The sequence below is a fragment of the Salvelinus namaycush genome, chromosome 11, assembly GCF_016432855.1.
Source record: "Salvelinus namaycush isolate Seneca chromosome 11, SaNama_1.0, whole genome shotgun sequence".
Taxonomy (NCBI): Eukaryota; Metazoa; Chordata; class Actinopteri; order Salmoniformes; family Salmonidae; genus Salvelinus; species Salvelinus namaycush.
In genome coordinates, this window is record NC_052317.1 from 22363506 (window position 1) to 22383523 (window position 20018).

Here is a 20018-nt window from a genome sequence, read left to right on the forward strand (position 1 = left end):
GCATTGGCCGTATTGTCATTATATAGAATATAGGGGACAGCATGATCTTAAATAAAGCTGTGTGATATTTATTTTATTCATTCTATTACCCCCCTAAGTGCTTCATGAGTAATAGTACATGCATTACAAGAGATCGATACAGTCAAATTAACCCATAAAACTGACATAGGATGCAGCTGTAAATCGTACAATGGGTCCAACAATCCATCCCACTGAATGCTGTGTTTGATATTTGTCTCTCATAAATTGTGACCTATAAAAATGGCTGCTTGGTCTATATAATATTTACAGGAGCGTTGAGAGGTAGCAGAGACCTTTTCTAAATGAAATGGATCCTGCCATCTGGGTATCAGGGCCCTTTTCTTCTCTTCTCTCCCTCTGTAATTACACAACATAATGGCTGTGCAATCTGTCTGTAATCTCACATTATAATCACTCTGCTTTCCTTCCCTCTGCACCTCACTCTCTCTCCACTGCCGCTAATTCAATATAAATGTAAATGACCCTGAGAAAGAATGGAGAAAGAAATATAGAAATCTCATTTTTATTTACATGCTAATCACAATAAATTGTTTTGTGTGAATTTCGGTGAAATATGAATGGGGTAGTAGAGGATAAGGGAAAATGAGAGAAGGTTGAGGATGTTTGAAGACTCCTTTGGTTAAAGCATTTTATTACACAAATCCATCATAGTGCCCTTGTTATAGGCTTACTGAACCATAGTGCTATTCAGACATTAACTATTTTTTCCATTTAAAAATATCACAGAACCCTTCATAATTCATATAAATAAGGAATATAATGGCACTAATTTTATCATAATTTATTATTGAAAATGCTCAAAAACGTTGCGTAATTACATTTCCCATTTAGAAACTTAATTTACCAATGGTTTAAATGGAGAGAGAGAGACTGGGAGAGAGAGAAGGAGAGAGACAGAGGGAGAGAAACCAGCTCATTGGACCGAAGACACGTTGCGTTAATAATGTATGACTAAGCAGGTGTAGCAGGATGAGAGTTTAAATATGGATTATAGATAACAGATATTTTAGGATAGATGCCTGATGTGTAATCTCTCAACTGTCCTTCAACAAATCACTGCAATTTACGCCCATTCATCTTTTATGGGAGCAGTCGTGAGGATGCCGAGTCACAATTATCTCTTGAATATCCCACTTTGATTGTGTTGTTATCAAAGTATTATTATCCAAATACAGTCTCTACTTCGCCTATGTATTTCTTATACTATTCTGACTGTACTCCATATATCTGCTGTTTACTAGTTTCATCATTCAGAATCCTTGTATTCAAGCAATATCTCACCGTTTATTACACCCCTAACCCTAACCCTGTCAGTCCTGAGTCCTTTCAAATAGAGACACAAGCAATGAGGTATGCATGAGCCCTGAGTGCAGTGAAGGACTCTTCAAGTCAAAGTTGTGATAACATTTTCTTTGCGTCTGCATAAACCCTTCTTGAAATGTATCAACATGTTCTGTCCCCTGACAAACCTTTGACTGCCTTGTATGATGTCACCACCAATGAAGGATGCTTGACTTGTTACTATCCTTCCTCTTGCTGTGATGAAACATCGACGGGTCTGTAGTGGATTGAGAGCTTGTCCACATCACTAAGGAATTAACATGGTCCACACACACCCACACAGTTGTGAAGAGAGCACTACAACGCTTCTTCCCCCTCAGGAGGATGAAAATGTTTGACATGGGCCCTCAGATCCTCAAAAAGGTCTACAGCTGCACCATTGAGAGGATCTTGACTGGCTGCATCACCACTTGGTACGGCAACTGCAAGGCACCCGACCGCAAGATGCTACAGAGGGTGGTGAGTACGGCCCAGTACATCACTGGGGCCGAGCTCCCTGCCATCCAGGACCACTACAATATACCAGGCGGTGTCAGAGGAAGACCCAAAAAATGGTCTAAGACTTCAGCCAACCAAGCCATAGACTGTTTTCTCTGCTACCGCACGACAAGCAGTATCAGAGCACCAAGTCTGGAACCAACAGGACCCTGAACAGCTTCTACACCCAAGGCATGAGACTGCTAAACAAGACCTCTAAATAGCTAATCAAATGGCTACCTAGACTACCTGCATTGACCCTTTTATGCACTAACTCTCTTGCACTGACTCTATGCACACACACTAGACTCTACCCACACACTCACACATACTTACACTGAAACCCCGAACACACACACACACACACTACATACGCCCACACACACATAACACACGCACACATGCATACTAGCGTTACATACACACTCTCTCTCTCTCTCTCACACACACGCACACACACACACACACACACACACACACACACACACACACACACACACACACACACACACACACACACACACACACACACACACACACACACACACACACACACACACACACACACACATACTTTCACACTCACCACATACACTGCTGCTACTGTATTTTATCCTGTGACTCTAGTGACTTTAGCCCTACCTGTAGCTACCTCAATTACCTCATACCCTTACACATCGACTCGGAACTGGTACTCCCTGTATATAGCCATGTTATTTTTTACTTGTTATTGTTATTCATTATTCACTGTGTAGTTACTTCTCGTGTCACTGTTTCATTTTTTTTTTTAATCTTTCACTCTGCATTGTTGGAAATGAGTAAGCATTTCACTGTTAGTTAGTTAGCATCTGTTGGTTACGAAGTACGTGACAAATAAAATTGGATTTGATTAAGTTTCTTGTAGTCTACGTATAGGAATTAGGGTGCCATTTGGGATGTAGTCTACGTGTTGTTCTTTTAAGTTCTGTCGCTAGAGGTTATATGGGGAAACAGGTGAGAGTGCTGAAAGGCAGACATTTATATAACACATTGGGATTGACAATTTACACCAGCAATGAAAGAGCAGGATGCTATTGAGCTGTCCCCTACCCTGGCCACAGCACCGTATCAATATTGCCAGCCAAAATCAATATGATGTGTATAACAAGGAGCTGAGAGCCTGGTCAGAAGTAGTGAACTATGTAGGGAATAGGGTGCCATTTAGGACGTAGCCAGACTCAGTTAGCCTAACTTACCTTACTCTACCACATTAGCATTCGCAAAGTTTTCCTGTCTGACTGCTCCTGGCTCTTCACTAGAGTGGAGGGCTAGCTAGATATTGCTTAATTAGTTTCATCAGCAGGAATACATTAAATCCAGTCACACCGAGAGACAATGAGCCCCTTTGTGCCCCTTCGTGAAAACATATTCAAGTGTATTGATTTTCCACACTGAATAAAACCTCCCTTTGATACTTGAGAGAGAGAGAGCTGCTGTCATCAAGGTAAAGGGTGGCTACTTTGAAGAATCTCAAATATAAAATATATTTTGATTTGTTTAACACTTTTTGGGTTACTACATGATTCCATATGCGTTATTTCATAGTTTTGATGTCTCCACTATTATTCTACAATGTAGAAAATAGTAAAAATAAAGAAAAAGGCTTGAATGAGTAGGTGTGTCCCAACTTTTGACTGGTACTGAAATCAATTAACTTGATTTGCTGTTTGTATTGCCTCCTGATTTATCAGACATTTTCTTATTTGCTTATTCTTATTCATTTTCTTATTCACTTCATACCCGCCGTACAGTTCAATGAATCCACCTGTGCCTGTATAGTAGATCGCTCCTTTGAGTGGGAGAGGTCAATCTGATCTGATAAAATATGTTGATTATTTCATGGGGTTGGACTGTCGGACTGAACACTGTTTCTCAAGAGAAATTTGTGGTGTTTTTTTTGTCACATTTATCCTGTGTTATGTGTTAAATGATGCCAATGTGATTGCATACCTTTTCATTTAAATAGGTTGTTATGAGTGCACTGATATAAGTGGATGCATGTGGCATTTTGGCAAGTTGTGCATGTTGTCATAGAAATAGATAGAGGACTCATCCTTGATATAATTTGTTTTAGCATGGACAATGCCATTGAGGGGTTGCACCATTTTAAAGTATTCAACTAGGTGGGGATTCCTATGAGTTGGAAGCAATCAGCCAATGAAGAAGAAGAAAATGGACTACTTAAAATTGAGATGTTGCTCATGTTGTCACAGATGCTAGAATGGCACAGATACAAATATGAGGCTATCTATCTCTATGGCCTGTTGTTCAGAGGAGTATCTGCCCTCTTATTAGCTAGAATGGTCCCATCTGATCTCGCCTCCTCCTGCCTGCCTTCCATATTTGAGGACATGTATTTCCATTGTTAGAGAGGTCACTCGGATATCTTGTCAATATAATAGACAATCTTTGCTATTAAGTGTCAAATAAAGTAACAGGGTTGACCGTAACAGCGTTGGCAATTTGTCTGTCTATGGTAACAGGGTTGACCGATTACACTCGACCCGCTCAGTTTTCCACCACAAAACACCAAAAATTGTCAAAAAGAGTAGAACCAGCTCACCTGCTTTTACACTAACATATGACTATCAGATGTTCAATTTTCTTCAGATTTTTTTTTTTTTAAAGGAAAGGTTTCACCATATTATTGAATTATCCATGTGGTCTTTATTAAAGGGCACTTCATTAATATAACGGCCTTGTAAAATTCAACATTGGTGCACAAGTTGTACTTAAAATATCAAAGGAACTCAAATGGCACTCTTTTCATTGGTTCAAATCAAATCAAATCAAGCTTTATTTATACAGCACATTTCAGACAGGTCTGTTTTAAGATCTCTTTTTAAATATGTCCACAGTTTTGGCCCCCCTCAGGTTCTCTGGCAGGGTATTCCAGAGGCTGGGGGAATAGTAACTAAAGACTGCCTCTCAATGTCTCTTGGTCCTAGGCTTTGGGATAGTTAAAAGGCCAATGCCAAAGGACCTGAGGGTACATAATTGAAAAGCATGTCTGACATGTATTGAGGTGCACAATCGTGGAGTGATTTAAAAACCGATAGAAGAATCTTAAATTAATTCTAAAACTCACAGGCAGCCAGTGCAGAGACCTTGAAACCTATGTATTGTGTGAACTCCGTCTGGTCTTGGTCAGTACCCGTGCTGCAGCATACTGTATGTTTTGCCATTGACCAATGGCTTTCTTGGGTAGACCAGACAGGAGAGCATTACAGTAGTCATGCCTGCTTGTAATGAAAGCATGGAAGAGTCTCTCTGTATCAGCCTGAGAGAGAAACGGCCGCACCTTGGCAATGTTCCTCAGGTGGTAAAAAGCTATTTTGGTCACATTCCTAATGTGTGATTCGAAATTGAGTACAGAATAAGGTTTTTTACCTGGTGTTTTATCTTTAATGCCTGTGAATTAAAATGTGCGGCCAGAATCTCTCTCTGCGCTTTGGATCCAACAATAAGTACCTTGGTCTTGTCTTGATTTAGCTGGAGGAAGTTGTGAGCCATCCAAGTATTTAAATCACTAATACAGTCTAATAATTTAACCATGGAGCTAAAACCCTCTGGTGACACAGAAATGTAAAGTTGTGAATTGTCTGCGTGGAAGTGAAAATCAATGTTGCGTTCTTGTCGCATGTGCAGAATATCCAACACTTTTTTCATCTCGTTGAAAAAAATTATTGGGCCAGATTGTGTTGTTGTTGCTATCAGTTGTTCGAAGTTGCGGTCAAGGAGATTCACAATCCTTTGATATATGTAGGTACCTGCTACCAACTGCCATGTTTAGCCCATTTGTTGTCTGTTTAAATCATGTAAAATAGTGTTTTGCACATACAAATAAAGCAAGGGGTGGATGTGAGAGATTATTACTTAGCAGCTTTCATCCCCTCGGGACTAAATTACGGCAGTTCCATTTGCCAATATGCTGATTCACGGCAGGCCCGTGTCTCAGACTTATCTGGACTGGAGCCAACTAGATACAAACTGTCAGACAGTGGCAGGAAGCTACTGATTAAAGATGCCTAATAAAGGTTTTGTATAATTTCAGCTAGTAGTTTTGAAAGTAGAGCTCACGTCATCCAATTCTTATGAGAGAGAGAGAGAGAGAGAGAGAGAGAGAGAGAGAGAGAGAGAGAGAGAGAGAGAGAGAGAGAGAGAGAGAGAGAGAGAGAGAGAGAGAGAGAGAGAGAGAGAGAGAGAGAGAGAGCGAGAGAGCGAGAGAGCGAGAGATATATGGGATATCCTGAAGTGCGACCACAGCATCTATTGCTAAATTGTTAATAGAAGCAGAGCACAGACTGAGGTGTGAATCCCCAAAGCTATGGCAAAGACTGTGCACCATATGGCAGTAGGCAAGGTTCCATGGCAGCTCTCTGCATGTGAAGAATCACACAGACACATGAACAGAAGTAATAGGAAAATACATATATATTATATGCTAGGACAGTTTATTGCATGGCTGGTTATACCCAATCCATACTGCTATTGGTTCTTCCATGCCATACCATTCTGAAGGGGGGTTTCTCATCAGACTAGCACATTCAGGCAACAGAGTCATTCACTTTTTAAATAGAAAGGTGACTATTGTTGGCCCATGGAAAATGATTTCAACATCATTTGCAATTCTGATTTTAGCACATTTGTGAACGTTTTAAATATTGAATATCTATAGGGCTCCAAACTGTGATCCTTGCTAATTGCATAGATGTCAACAGCGAGACCCTATCATATTAATTTAATCTGGAGATGATGATTAATTCTCCCTCATTTAGAACTATATTTCAAGGTCCCAACTGGCACCCTATTTCCTTTGTAATGCATAGGGCTCTGGTCAAAAGTAGTACACTATGTGGGGAATAGGGTGTCATTTGGGGTGATCCTATGTCTGTATATGAGTGAGTGCAGTGCTCTTATTTCTAAGCGCACATTGGGAGACCACCACCTGTCAGGGGACCTGCAGTTTTATGATCTTGATCCAAATGAGCTATGTGTCACCCTGTCGTCACACAGGCCTCGCTAGCACTTCAATGGGGTCTCTACCCACACACTGTCACATCTAGAATTGTTTCAGTTACACACTCACTGAATCCTCTATACTCACACATTTTCAAAAAGCAAGGGGAGAGAGGTGGTGATGAGATTTGATGAAGTTCAATGTCACTTTCAAAGAAAATATCTTTTTTTTTTTTAAATCTCTTCATAAAGAGAGAGAGAGCTGTTTTAACTTCCTGTAGATAGAAGCTACATCTCTTAAAGGGGCAATCCGGGATTGGTACATCTGTTTTTGGCCTTTTAAATGAATACTATATGTATGAAGGACTCTAAGTAATGCCACATTGTCAGTAGCCTGGATGGACAACACAGACTAAAATGAACAAACCCTTTTATATATGCTAGACATGCCCTGTAAATTGCCTTACAAACAACAACACTTCTATTTTAATAGAAACGATCTGAGATGAAAGCGTCTGTGGTAGATTGCCTGGTAGAGAATGAAGGCGTGAATGAGCAGTGTTGGCTTTTGAAAGAGCAGTTAGGCTAAACCTCCCCTTTTCATTCTTAGATCAAGCCAATGAATGACTCTCTAGATAATACCCACCTCAGGCCAGGAAATAGAAAGAAGCTGTTGTGTCTGTCAGATGCAAAGACATATTGGATTCAGTCAAAGAAGTTAAAGTTAAAGACCAGCTTTTCCCCGTCTTACCATAGAATGCCCGTGGACTGATTGTGACCCAACTGTGGACTGAAGTTGATACCTGTCAGAAGTTTTTCCCGATGCTCCTACAGGCCTACTGTAGGAATTTGCACTATCCAGAAGGAATTTTAAAGATCCTGCAGGAGTAGAACCTCTAGGATTTTTTTATATTTTTATATTCCTGTCGGACATGCTTTCCTGTAGGATTCCCGCGGGACCGTTTTGTTTGGGAGACCTTCAATCTAAGCATATGATATAATGACGAGGTAATCATGTTTTGACCGACATGGTCTTCATCACGACGGTTGTCGTGGCTCAGTGGTATGTTCACACAGCTGGAAGAGAGAGAGGAAACACATCATTTCCCCTCTCACTTCCTTCCCTCTCTCCATTGGCTAAATTGGATCAGACATGCAGGTTCTTGATAGGCTGAGGGTGAGGGGGGGTGGTTGTTGCTGTTGCTAGGATTCTGTTGCTAGGATCTCCGCTGTCGCTAGGCTCTGTAGGAAACATGTAATGAATTATGGATGGTTGATTTTCTCATAGAGGCCTCATCTGAAATGCAGATGAGCTCAATCCTCCCTCCTTCCCTTCTCTCCCTTCCTCTCTCTCTCCGCGCTCTGCTTTCCCCATACACACACTTTACTCTGGGTTCATTAAAGGAATCAGGAGTTTGGAATTCGGAGCCGGCCATTATGTAAAGCCAGTTGCCACTGCCGGGACTCAAGAATATTGATATCAATTCTCATGCAAACACAGGTCAGAGGTCAATATCTGTTATTTTGTCTCCAGGAGGCATGGATGACGGCTCGGAACAATCCCCCTCCCAACACCTCTCACCCTCTCCTTTCCCAGATTACAGATTACTTTTAGATGAGGGACAAAACACTGGCAGCAGAGAAGACCACAATACAACAGGCATTATCTCACTAACAGGAAGAGGCCGCTGAAAGCAGTGTGGAGAATGAAGGCTCATAAACAGATACTACCTGATGGTCAATGTGGCAGTAGCTGCCGTTTGCCTTATAAAACCCATGTCTACATTTGGCAACATTTTCTATGAAGTACATACGTAAATATAATGGTTTATAACATGCTTTACAATGCCTGCTGGGCAGCAGGTAGCCTAGTGGTTAAGAGTGTTGGGCCAGTAACTGAAAGGTCACTGGTTCAAGTCCCCAAGCTGACTAGGTGAGAAATCTATCAATGTGCCCTTGAGCAAGGCACTTAACCCTAATTGCTCCTGTAAGCCGCTCTGGATAAGAGTGTCTTCTAAATAACAAACATTTTAAAATGTTATAATACACTTATAATATGTTATGACACTGACTGCTACCCTACATTCTATTTAAATGCAATCAATTTCAGAGTTACTGTTGAATTACAGTGGAGACTTGCCAATAACTTACCAATAATAAAGAACATTATTATTATTATTATTATTAAAATTATGTGGACACCCCTTCAAATTAGTGGATTCGGCTTTCAACGTAGCATCGTCATAGGTTGTCACCTTTCCAACACGTCAGTTCGTCAAATTTCTGCCCTGCTAGAGCTGCCCTGGTCAACTGCAAGTGCTGTTATTGTGAAGTAGAAACGTCTAGGAGCCGCGAAGTGGTAGCTCACACAAGTTCAAAGAATGAGACCACCGTGTGCTGAAGTGTGTAGCGCGTAAAAATAGTCGGTTCGCGGTTGCAATACTCACTACCGAGTTCCAAACTGCCTCTGGAAGTAACGTCAGCACAATAACTGTTCTTCGGGAGCTTCATGAAATGAGTTTCCATGGCCGAGCAGCCGCACACAAGCCTAAGATCACCATGCGCAATGGCAAGCATCGGCTGGAGTGGTGTAAAGCTTGTCACCATTGGACTCTGGAGCAGTGGAAAAGCGTTCTCTGGAGTAATGAAACATGCTTCACAATCTGGCAGGCAGACGGACGAATCTGTGTTTGGCGGATGCCAGGGGAACGCTACCTGCCCCGATGCATAGTGCCAACTATAAAGTTTTGTGGAGGAAGAATAATGGTCTGGGGTTGTTTTTCATGGTTCGGGCTAGGCCCCTTAGTTCCAGTGAAGGGAAATCTTATTATTTTAACTATTTTTTTTTTTAGGGGGTAGATCAGCTTTAATATTGCAGATAGATTGTAGCTTCCATCAATATAATTGCCTGCATCCTTTCCAATCCCCCATATATATTTTTGTAAATATATACAGTATATACAGTACCAGTCAAAAGTTTGTACACACCTACTCATTCAAGGGTTTTTGTAATTTTTTACTATTTTCTACATTGTAGAATAATAGTGAAGACATCAAAACTATGAAATAACACAAATGGAATCATGTAGTAACCAAAAAAGTGTTAAAAATATATTTGAGATTTGAGATTCTTCAAAGTAGCCACTCTTTGCCTTGATGACAGCTTTACACACTCTGGCCATATACCACACCTCCTAGTGCCTTATTGCTTAAATATAGTACACTTATCATAATTTGTTTTTTATCCAGAGAGATTCTAAAAAGTATCTAGATCCTCTAAGAGGCTGTGGAGGTATCCAAATTGTGGATTTAAGAGAAAACATGAATCATCAGCGTACAGTTTATTTTTAATCCCTGGATTTCTAGCCCCTTGACATTAGTGTTGGATTTGATTTTAACAGCTAACACTTCGATGGCTACAATAAATAGATATGCCCGATAGTGGATAACATTGTTTTACTCCTTGTCACGTTCCTGACCTGTTTTCTGTTGTTTTGTATGTGTTTAGTTGGTCAGGACGTGAGCTGGGTGGGAATTCTATGTTGTGTGTCTAGTTTGTCTGTTTCTATGTCCAGCCTAATATGGTTCTCAATCAGAGGCAGATGGTAATCGTTGTCCCTGATTGAGAATCATATATAGGAGGCTTGTTTTGTGTTGGGATTTTGTGGGTGTTTGTTTCCTGTCTCTGTGATTGTCTGCACCAGATAGGTCTGTGTCGGTTTTTGCACATTTGTTATTTTGTATTGTTGTTTGTAGTGTTTCACTTGTTCTTGATTAAACATGTTTAACACTAGCCGCGCTGCACTTTGGTCCTCTCCTTCACCCCTAGAAGAAAACCGTTACAGAAACACCCACCAAACCCGGACCAAGCAGCGTGGCAACGGGCAGCAGCAACAGCAGCAGCAGTACAAGGAGGAATGGACATGGGAGGAGATTCTGGACGGAGAAGGACCCTGGGCAGAGCCAGAGGAGTGTCGCCGTCCCAAAGCGGAGCTGGAGGCATCAAAAGCGGAGAGGCGGCATTATGAGGCGCTTGCAAGGCAGAGTGGCCGGAAACCCGAGAGGCTCACCCAAACATTTCTTGGGGGGGGCTAAAGGGGAGTGTGGCGAAGCCGGGTTGGATACCTGAGCCAACTCCCCGGGCTTACCGTGGAGTGAGAGGGCGTCGTACTGGTCAGACACCGTGTTATGCGGTAAAGCGCACGGTGTCCCCAGTACGCGTGCTTAGCCCAGTGCGAGCTATTCCACCTTGCCGCACTGGGAGGGCTAGGTTGGGCATCGAGCCGGATGTCATGAAGCCGGCCCAACGTATCTGGCCTCCAGTACGTCTCCTCGGGCCGGCGTACATGGCACCAGCCTTACAGGTGGTGTCCCCGGTTCGCCTGCATAGCCCAGTGCGGGTTATTCCACCTCGCCGCACTGGCAGGGCTACGGGGACCATTCAACCTGGTAAGGTTGGAGAGGCTCGGTGCTCAAGAGCGCGTGTCCTCCTTCACGGTCCGGTATATCCGGCGCCACCTTCCCGCCCCAGCCCAGTACCACCAGTGCCTACACCACGCACCAGGCTTCCAGTGCATCTCCAGAGCCCTGTTCCTCCTCCCCGCACTCGCCCTGAGGTGCGTGCCCTCAGCCCGGTACCTCCAGTTCCGGCACCACGCATCAGGCCTATGGTGCGTCTCAGCCGGCCAGAGTCATCCATCTGCCCAGCGCCGTCTGAGCCATCCGTCTGCCCAGCGCCATCTGAGCCATCCGTCTGCCCAGCGCCATCTGAGCCATCCGTCTGCCCAGCGCCATCTGAGCCATCCGTCTGCCCAGCGCAGTCTGAGCCATCTGTCTGCCTAGCGCCATCTGAGCCATCTGTCTGCCTAGCGCCATCTGAGCCATCTGTCTGCCCAGCGCCATCTGAGTCATCCGTCTGCCACGAGCCATCTGAGCCGCCCGTCTGTCCCGAGCCATTAGAGCCGCCCGTCTGTCCCGAGCCATTAGAGCCGCCCGTCAGTCAGGAGCCGCTAGAGCCGCCCGTCAGTCAGGAGCCGCTAGAGCCGCCCGTCAGTCAGGAGCTGCCAGAGACGCCAGCCAGTCAGAAGCTGCCAGAGACGCCAGCCAGTCAGGAGCTGCCAGAGACGCCAGCCAGTCAGGAGCTGCCAGAGACGCCAGCCAGTCAGGAGCTGCCAGAGACGCCAGCCAGTCAGGAGCTGCCAGAGACGCCAGCCAGTCAGGAGCTGCCAGAGACGCCAGCCAGTCAGGAGCTGCCAGAGACGCCAGCCAGTCAGGAGCTGCCAGAGACGCCAGCCAGTCAGGAGCTGCCAGAGACGCCAGCCAGTCAGGAGCTGCCCTCCAGTCATGAGCTGCCCTCCAGTCATGAGCTGCCCTCCAGTCATGAGCTGCCCTGCAGTCATGAGCTGCCCTCCAGTCATGAGCTGCCCTACAGTCATGAGCTGCCCTACAGTCATGAGCTGCCCTACAGTCATGAGCGGTCATTCAGTCCGGAGCTGCCACTCAGTCCGGAGCTGCCACTCAGTCCGGAGCTGCCACTCAGTCCGGAGCTGCCACTCAGTCCGGAGTTGCCCCTCTGTCCTGAGCTACCTCTCTGTCCTGAGCTACCTCTCTGTCCTGAGCTACCTCTCTGTCCTGAGCTACCTCCTAAATCATGTGGGGGCCTTGGGGAGGATTCTTAGGCCAAGGTCGTGGGCGAGGGTCGCCACTCAAAGGACGCTAAGGAGGGGGACAAAGACAGTGGTGGAGTGGTGTCCTCGTCCTGCGCCGGAGCCGCCACCGCGGACAGATGCCCACCCAGACCCTCCCCTTGAGTTTTAGGGGTGCGCCCGGAGTTCGCACATTGAGGGGGGGGGGGTTCTGTCACGTTCCTGACCTGTTTTCTGTTGTTTTGTATGTGTTTAGTTGGTCAGGACGTGAGCTGGGTGGGAATTCTATGTTGTGTGTCTAGTTTGTCTGTTCCTATGTCCAGCCTAATATGGTTCTCAATCAGAGGCAGATGGTAATCGTTGTCCCTGATTGAGAATCATATATAGGAGGCTTGTTTTGTGTTGGGATTTTGTGGGTGTTTGTTTCCTGTCTCTGTGATTGTCTGCACCAGATAGGTCTGTGTCGGTTTTTGCACATTTGTTATTTTGTATTGTTGTTTGTAGTGTTTCACTTGTTCTTGATTAAACATGTTTAACACTAGCCGCGCTGCACTTTGGTCCTCTCCTTCACCCCTAGAAGAAAACCGTTACACTCCTCTTGACAGTTTAAAACTTTTTGAGATGTAGCCATTATTTACTATTTTACACCTAGGGTTACTATACATAACTTTAACCCATTTTTATAAGAGATTCTCCTAAATTGAAATATTCCAGGCATTTATATATAAACTCCAGTCATACTATATCAAAAGCCTTTTCAAAGTCAGCTATGAATACCATCCCTGATTTCCCAGATTTTTCATAGGGTTCTATTGTTTTCGGTACTTGTCTTATATTATCTCCAATGTATCGTCCATGTAAAAAACCTGCCGGATTAGTATAAATAATATCTGACAATACGTTTTTTTAAATTCTAGCATTTTTGCATCACAACCTCCAAAGTTTTAAATGGACTGGATCTTTATATTTACCACTTGGATCCTGTTTCAATAATAATGAAATCAGACCTTCTCATTGAGTGTCTTATAATCTAACATTTATATAGGAGTGATTAAGAGTATATCAAAACTGGTTTGGTATACTTCCACTGGTATGCCATCCAGTTCTGGAGTTTTCCTGGACTTAAAGGCTTTAATTGCATCAAGAAGTTCCTCCTCTGTAATTTGGCCTTCACATGAGTCTTTCTGTACAGCTGTTCATTTTACATTATAAATATTTTAAAAATCCATACAATTAGCTTCGGTTAGTGGAGATGGAGAAGACTGAAACAAAAACATATGAAGTACTTTACTTCCTCTTTCTAAATATTGTTTGGTGAGTCATGGGTGACTCCGTCATTTGTAACAAGTTTTAGTCAATTGTTTTTGGTAGCATTTCTATGTTGAAGATTAAAAAAGAATTTGGAGCATTTTTCCCAATATTCTATCCAGTTCGCTTTATTTTTTATAATATATTACACTTGATATTTTTTGAATAAGTTCCTAACATTTCTTTTTGTTTTTCCTCTAACTTATTCTGAGCCTCTATGGTACAGTTTTAATTGCTATCTGTCTGTACTATTAGTCCTTCCATTTCCTTTGTTAATATGGATTCTTTTGACCTAAATTGCTTTTGTTTTAGAGATGAGTACTAAATTGCATGGCCTCTAAAAGCACATTTAAAAGTGTCCCATACAATAAGGGGATCTGCTGTACCTATGTCATGTTGGAAAGAGTCTGTACAAGTTAAAAACAAGTTATCATCCAATAGGCTTTGATGAAATTTTCCAATATCCTTGCCTATGTGGAAATTCTGTAAGAGTAATAGCCAATTAAAAGCCAATTATTTGATGGTCCGACCGCATTCTGTCCCCTATCAACACTTTTTAAACTTTTGGTGCCAGAGAGAATGACATAAGAAAGTAGTCAAGGCGACTAGCTTGATTAAGCCTCCGCCATGTATATCTCACTGGGTCAGGATATTTAAGCCTCCATATATCCACTAGTTCCAATATATCCATGACATTCGTGATTTCCTTAAGTGTGTGAGGGTGATAGTTTGTAGTGTGATTTCCTTTACGGTCCATAGATGTATTTAAAACCGTATTATAATCTCCCACCATAATAATAGAGTCTAGTGTTGCTTGTAGGGCTGATAAATTATTATATATATTTTCAAAGAAGTGTGGATCATCATTATTTGGACCGTATAGGTTAATGAGCCATATCTGTTTATGGTCCAATAACATATTTAAAATCATTAATCTACCTTGAGGATCTGTTTGGACAATTTGCATATTCGGATCAAAATGATTGTTAATTAATATCATCACTCTATTTGAATTTCTTTGCCCATGGAAGAAATATACCCCCCCCAGTCCTTTTTTCCACACAACTTCATCTAAAATTGTTGAATGATTTTCCTGTAAACAATAGATATTATATTCCTTCTCTTTTAGCCAGGAAAATATTGATCGTCTTTTCTGCTGAGCCATTAAATCAAATCAAATCATCAAATCAAATGTATTTATATAGCCCTTCTTACATCAGCTGATATCTCAAAGTGCTGTACAGAAACCCAGCCTAAAACCCCAAACAGCAAGCAATGCAGGTGTAGAAGCACGGTGGCTAGGAAAAACTCCCTAGTAAGGCCAAAACCTAGGAAGAAACCTAGAGAGGAACCAGGCTATGAGGGGTGGCCAGTCCTCTTCTGGCTGTGCCGGGTGGAGATTATAACAGAACATGGCCAAGATGTTCAAATGTTCATAAATGACCAGCATGGTCAAATAATAATAATCACAGTAGTTGTCGAGGGTGCAGCAAGTCAGCACCTCAGGAGTAAATGTCAGTTGGCTTTTCATAGCCGATCATTAAGAGTATCTCTACCGCTCCTGCGGTCTCCAGAGAGTTGAAAACAGCAGGTCTGGGACAGGTAGCACGTCCGGTGAACAGGTCAGGGTTCCATAGCAGAACAGTTGAAACTGGAGCAGCAGCACGGCCAGGTGGACTGGGGACAGCAAGGAGTCATCATGCCAGGTAGTCCTGAGGCATGGTCCTAGGGCTCAGGTCCTCCGAGAGAGAGAAAGAAAGAGAGAAAGAGGGAATTAGAGAGAGCATACTTAAATTCACACAGGACACCGGATAAGACAGGAGAAGTACTCCAGATATAACAAACTGACCCTAGCCCCCCGACACATAAACTACTGCAGCATAAATACTGGAGGCTGAGACAGGAGGGGTCAGGAGACAGACACTGTGGCCCCATCCGATGATACCCCCGGACAGGGCCAAACAGGAAGGATATAACCCCACCCACTTTGCCAAAGCACAGCCCCCACACCACTAGTGGGATATCTTCAACCACCAACTTACCATCCTGAGACAAGGCCGGATATAGCCCACAAAGTTCTCTGCCACGGCACAATCCAAGGGGTGGCGCCAACCCAGACAGGAAGATCACGTCAGTGACTCAACCCACTCAAGTGACGCACCCCTCCTAGGGACGGCATGAAAGAGCACCAGTAAGCCAGTGACTCAGCCCCTGTAATAGGGTTAGAGGCAGAGAATCCCAGTGGAGAGAAGGGAACCGGCCAGGCAGAGACAGCAAGGGCGGTTCGTTGCTCCAGAGCCTTTCCGTTCACCTTTACACTCTTGGGCCAGACTACACTCAATCATATGACCCGCTGAAGAGATAAGTCTTCAGTAAAGACTTAAAAGTTGAGACCGAGTCTGCGTCTCTCACATGGGTAGGCAGACCATTCCATAAAAATGGAGATCTATAGGAGAAAGCCCTGCCTCCAGCTGTTTGCTTAGAAATTCTAGGGGCAATTAGGAGGCCTGCGTCTTGTGACCGTAGCGTACGTGTTGGTATGTACGGCAGGACCAACTCGGAAAGATAGGTAGGAGCAAGCCCATGTAACGCTTTGTAGGTTAACAGTAAAACCTTGAAATCAGCCCTTGCCTTAACAGGAAGCCAGTGTAGGGAGGCTAGCACTGGAGTAATATGATCAAATTTTTTGGTTCTAGTCAGGATTCTAGCAGCCGTATTTAGCACTAACTGAAGTTTATTTAGTGCTTTATCCGGGTAGCCGGAAAGTAGAGCATTGCAGTAGTCTAACCTAGAAGTAACAAAAGCATGGATTAATTATTGTGCATCATTTTTGGACAGAAAGTTTCAGATTTTTGCAATGTTACGTAGATGGAAAAAAGCTGTTCTTGAAACAGTCGTGATATGTTCGTCAAAAGAGAGATCAGGGTCCAGAGTAACGCCGAGGTCCTTCACAGTTTTATTTGAGACAACTTTACAACCATCAAGATTAATTGTCAGATTCAACAGAAGATCTCTTTGTTTCTTGGGACCTAGAACAAGCATCTCTGTTTTGTCCGGGTTTAAAAGTAGAACGTTTTCAGCCATCCACTTCCTTATGTCTGAAAAACAGGCTTCTAGCGAGGGCAATTTTGGGACTTCACCATGTTTCATTGAAATGTACAGCTGTGTGTCATCCGCATAGCAGTGAAAGTTAACATTATGTTTTCGAATGACATCCCCAAGAGGTAAAATATATAGTGAAAACAATAGTGGTCCTAAAACGGAACCTTGAGGAACACCGAAATGTACAGTTGATTTGTCAGAGGAAAAACCATTCACAGAGACAAACTGATATCTTTCCGCCTCCAACCCGGAAGCCAGCCGCACCAATGTGTCGGAGGAAACACCGTGTACCTGGTTAGCGCGCACTGCGCCCGGCCCGCCACAGGAGTCGCTGGAGCACGATGAGACAAGGATATCCCTACCGGCCAAACCCTCCCTAACCCGGACGACGCTATGCCAATTGTGCGTCGCCCCACGGACCTCCCGGTCGCGGACGGCTGCGACAGAGCCTGGGCGCGAACCCAGAGACTCTGGTGGCGCAGCTAGCACTGCGATGCAGTGCCCTAGACCACTGCGCCACCCGGGAGGCCATAGCACGACTTTTGATGCTCCTTGGTTGGGGTCTGAGCAGATTATTTGTTGCCATGCAAACGTAATAAAATGGTGGTCCGATAGTCCAGGATTATGAGGAAAAACATTAAGATCTACAACATTTATTCCATGGGACAAAACTAGGTCCAGAGTATGACTGTGGCAGTGAGTAGGTCCAGAGACATGTTGGACAAAACCCATTGAGTCGATGATGGCTCCGAAAGCCTTTTGGAGTGGGTCTGTGGACTTTTCCATGTGAATATTAAAATCATCAAAAATTAGAATATTATCTGCTATGACTACAAGGTACAATAGGAATTCGGGGAACTCAGTGAGGAACACTGTATATGGCCCAGGAGGCCTGTAAACAGTAGCTATAAAAAGTGATTGAGTAGGCTGCATAGATTTCATGACTAGAAGCTCAAAAGACAAAAACGTCTTTTTTTTTTTTTGTAAATTGAAATTTGCTATCGTAAATGTTAGCAACACCTCCACCTTTGCGGGATGCACGGGGGATAATGTCACTAGTGTAACCAGGAGGTGAGGCCTCATTTAACACAGTAAATTCATCAGGCTTAAGCCATGTTTCAGTCAGGCCAATCACATCAAGATTATGATCAGTGATTAGTTCATTGACTATAACTGCCTTTGAAGTGAGGGATCTAACATTAAGTAGCCCTATTTTGAGATGTGAGGTATCACAATCTCTTTCAATAATGGCAGGAATGGAGGAGGTCTTTATCCTAGTGAGATTGCTAAGGCGAACACCGCCATGTTTAGTTTTGCCCAACCTAGGTCGAGGCACAGACACAGTCTCAATGGGGATAGCTGAGCTGACTACACTGACTGTGCTAGTGGCAGACTCCACTAAGCTGGCAGGCTGGCTAACAGCCTGCACCCTATTTCATTGTGGAGCTAGAGGAGTTAGAGCCCTGTCTATGTTGGTAGATAAGATGAGAGCACCCCTCCAGCTAGGATGGAGTCCGTCACTCCTCAGCAGGCCAGGCTTGGTCCTGTTTGTGGGTGAGTCCCAGAAAGAGGGCCAATTATCTACAAATTCTATCTTTTGGGAGGGGAAGAAAACAGTTTTCAACCAGCGATTGAGTTGTGAGACTCTGCTGTAGAGCTCGTCACTCCCCCTAACTGGGAGGGGGCCAGAGACAATTACTCAATGCCGACACATCTTTCTAGCTGATTTACACGCTGAAGCTATGTTGCGCTTGGTGACCTCTGACTGTTTCATCCTAACATTCATCCTTCATCCTACATTACAATTATAACTGGCTATACTTATTTCACCACTTACCATAATGAGATACAAGTTTCAAATCTATTTATCATAATATATGTTTGTAAACTCACCATTAAAAAGTACCATAGTGTGAGTGTCCATATGGCTATACCATGATATTAGCATTGCTACTGAATAAACCTCCAAGGCATGCAAAATGTAGCAAAAATTGGGAAAATGGGAAGATGTGATTAACCATTGTCAAGTCCTAGGTGATGGAGATCAGATACAGGGAAATCTTAACGCTTCAACATTCTAGACGATTCTGTGCTTCCAACTTTGTGGCAACAGTTTGGGGAACCCTAACCCCCGTTCACAAAGCCCCCGTTTACAAAGCGAGGTCCATACAGAAATGGTTTGTCAAGATCAGTGTGGAAGAACTTGACTTGCGTGCACAGAGCCATGTTCTCAACCCCATCGAACACCTTTCGGATGAATTGGAATGACCACTGCGAGCCAGGCCTAATCACCCAACATCAGTACCCGACCTCACTAATGCTCTTGTGGCTGAATGGAAACAAGTTCCTGCAGCAATTTTCCAACATCTAGTGGAAAGCCTTCCCAGAAGAGTGGAGGCTGTTATAGCAGCAAAGGGAACTCCTTATTAATGCCCATGATTTTGGAATGAGATGTTCGACGAGCAGGTGTCCACATACTTTTGGTCAGGTAGTGTATCTCCCTTTGATTCCTGGTGAAGAAGGCAGGCTAGGGTTATTGTTATGGTTATGGCTAGGATTAAGGTTATAGGGTTAGGCTTAGGGTTCCATTAGATATCCGGATACCACAGAATAAAAAAGAAAGCCCTCAATGTTCTTGTGTCCTGTTGACTCCTCAGCCAAGTGTTGAGTTTGTGCTGGCAGCAGGGGTGAGCCCTGGCCCTTTGGGAAGGAGGAGGGTACTCCATTCTGAATGGTGGATCTGGCTGGCTGTTCAAGACTACAGGCTGATCACCAGAGTTGCGTCCCAAATGGCACCCTATTCCCTACATAGTACACTACTGGGCCCTGGTCAAAGTAGTGCACTATACACAGAATAGTTTATGACTGTGAGGCATGAAGCTTCTCCAGACCTGAAGAACAGCCGAGGTGCTTCACCAGCCTTGTTGTCTCTATCCTTGAACATAAACACGCTTGTACGTGCACACACACACACACACACACACACACACACACACACACACACACACACACACACACACACACACACACACACACACACACACACACACACACACACACACACACACACACACACACACACACACACACACACCTTTCAATGGG